This window comes from Triticum dicoccoides, chromosome 6A (assembly GCF_002162155.2).
Source record: "Triticum dicoccoides isolate Atlit2015 ecotype Zavitan chromosome 6A, WEW_v2.0, whole genome shotgun sequence".
NCBI classification, from domain to species: domain Eukaryota; kingdom Viridiplantae; phylum Streptophyta; class Magnoliopsida; order Poales; family Poaceae; genus Triticum; species Triticum dicoccoides.
The window spans coordinates 590,584,599-590,586,796 of record NC_041390.1 but is presented as its reverse complement, the minus strand read 5'-3'; positions in this window follow the sequence as shown (position 1 = coordinate 590,586,796).

The following is a 2,198-nucleotide window of genomic DNA, read 5'->3' as shown; positions in this document are numbered from 1 at the left end:
TCCAGGTTCCGCTATTGGTTATTGACCGGAGACATGTCTCGGTTATGTCTACATTGTTCTCGAACCGTAGGGTCCGCACGCTTAAGGTTTCGATGACAGTTATATTATGAGTTTATGAGTTTTGATGTACCGAAGGAGTTCGAGTCCCAAATGAGATGGGAGACATGACGAGGAGTCTCGAAATGGTCGAGACGTAAAGATCGATATATTGGACGACTATATTCGGACATCGGAAAGGTTCCGAGTGATTCGGGTATTTTTCGGAGTACCGGAGAGTTACGGGAATTCGCCGGGGAGTATATGGGCCTTATTGGGCCATACGGAAATAGAGGAGAGAGGCCAAAAGGAAGGAGGCCTGTGCCCCCCCTCTGGTCCGAATTGGACAAGGGGCGCAGCCCCCTTTTCCTTCTTCCTCTCCCCCTCTTTCCCCTTCTCCTACTCCAACAAGGAAGGGGAAAGCCCTAGGCCGGCCGCCCCCTCCCCCTTGCTCCTTTATATACTGGGGCATGGGGGCACCTCTAGACATACAAGTTGATCTTCGTGATCGTTCCTTAGCCGTGTGCGGTGCCCCCCTCCACCATATTCCACCTCGGTCATATTGTAGCGGTGCTTAGGCGAAGCCCTGCGACGGTAGAACATCAAGATCGTCACCACGCCGTCGTGCTGACAGAACTCCTCCCCGACGCTTTGCTGGATCGGAGCCCGGGGATCGTCATCGAGCTGAACGTGTGCCAAGAACTCGGAGGTGCCGGAGTAATGGTGCTTGGATCGGTCGAACCGTGAAGACGTACGACTACATCAACCACGTTGTGCTAACGCTTCCGTTGTCGATCTACAAGGGTACGTAGATCACACCCTCCCCTCCCGTTGCTATGCATCACCATGATCTTGCGTGTGCGTAGGAAAATTTTGAAGTTACTACGTTCCCCAACAGTGGCATCTGAGCCTAGATTTTATGTGTTGATGTTATATGCACGAGTAGAACACAAATGAGTTGTGGGCGATATAAGTCATACTGCTTACCAGCATGTCATACTTTGGTTCGGCGGTATTGTTGGACGAAGCGGCCTGGACCGACATTACGCGTATGCTTACGCGAGACCGGTTCTCCCGACGTGCTTTGCACAAAGGTGGCTAGCGGGTGACAGTTTCTCCAACTTTAGTTGAACCGAGTGTGGCTACGCCCGGTCCTTGCGAAGGTTAAAACAGCACCAACTTGACAAACTATTGTTGTGGTTTTGATGCGTAGGTAAGATTGGTTCTTGCTTAAGCCCATAGCAGCCACGTAAAACTTGCAACAACAAAGTAGATGACGTCTAACTTGTTTTTGCAGGGCATGTTGTGATGTGATATGGTCAAGACATGATGCTAAATTTTATTGTATGAGATGATCATGTTTTGTAACCGAGTTATCGGCAACTGGCAGGAGCCATATGGTTGTCGCTTTATTGTATGCAATGCAATCGCCCTGTAATGCTTTACTTTATCACTAAGCGGTAGCGATAGTCGTGGAAGCATAAGATTGGCGAGACGACAACGATGCTACGATGGAGATCAAGGTGTCATGCCGGTGACGATGGTGATCATGACGGTGCTTCGAAGATGGAGACCACAAGCACAAGATGATGGTGGCCATATCATATCACTTATATTGATTACATGTGATGTTTATCTTTTATGCATCTTATCTTGCTTTGATTGATGGTAGCATTATAAGATGATCTCTCACTAATTATCAAGAAGTGTTCTCCCTGAGTATGCACCGTTGCGAAAGTTCTTCGTGCTGAGACACCACGTGATGATCGGGTTGTTGGATTTCGTAGTAATTTCAAAAAAATTCCTACGCACACGCAAGATCATGGTGATGCATAGCAACGAGAGGGGGAGAGTGTGATCTACGTACCCTTGTAGATCGACAGCGGAAGCGTTGTGACAACGCGGTTGATGTAGTCGTACGTCTTCACGATCCGACCGATCCAAGCACCGTTACTCCGGCACCTCCGAGTTCTTGGCACACGTTCAGCTCGATGACGATCCCCGGGCTCCGATCCAGCAAAGCGTCGGGGAGGAGTTCCGTCAACACGACGGCGTGGTGACGATCTTGATGTTCTACCGTCGCAGGGCTTTGCCTAAGCACCGCTACAATATGACCGAGGTGGAATATGGTGAAGGGGGCACCGCACACGGCTAAGGAACAA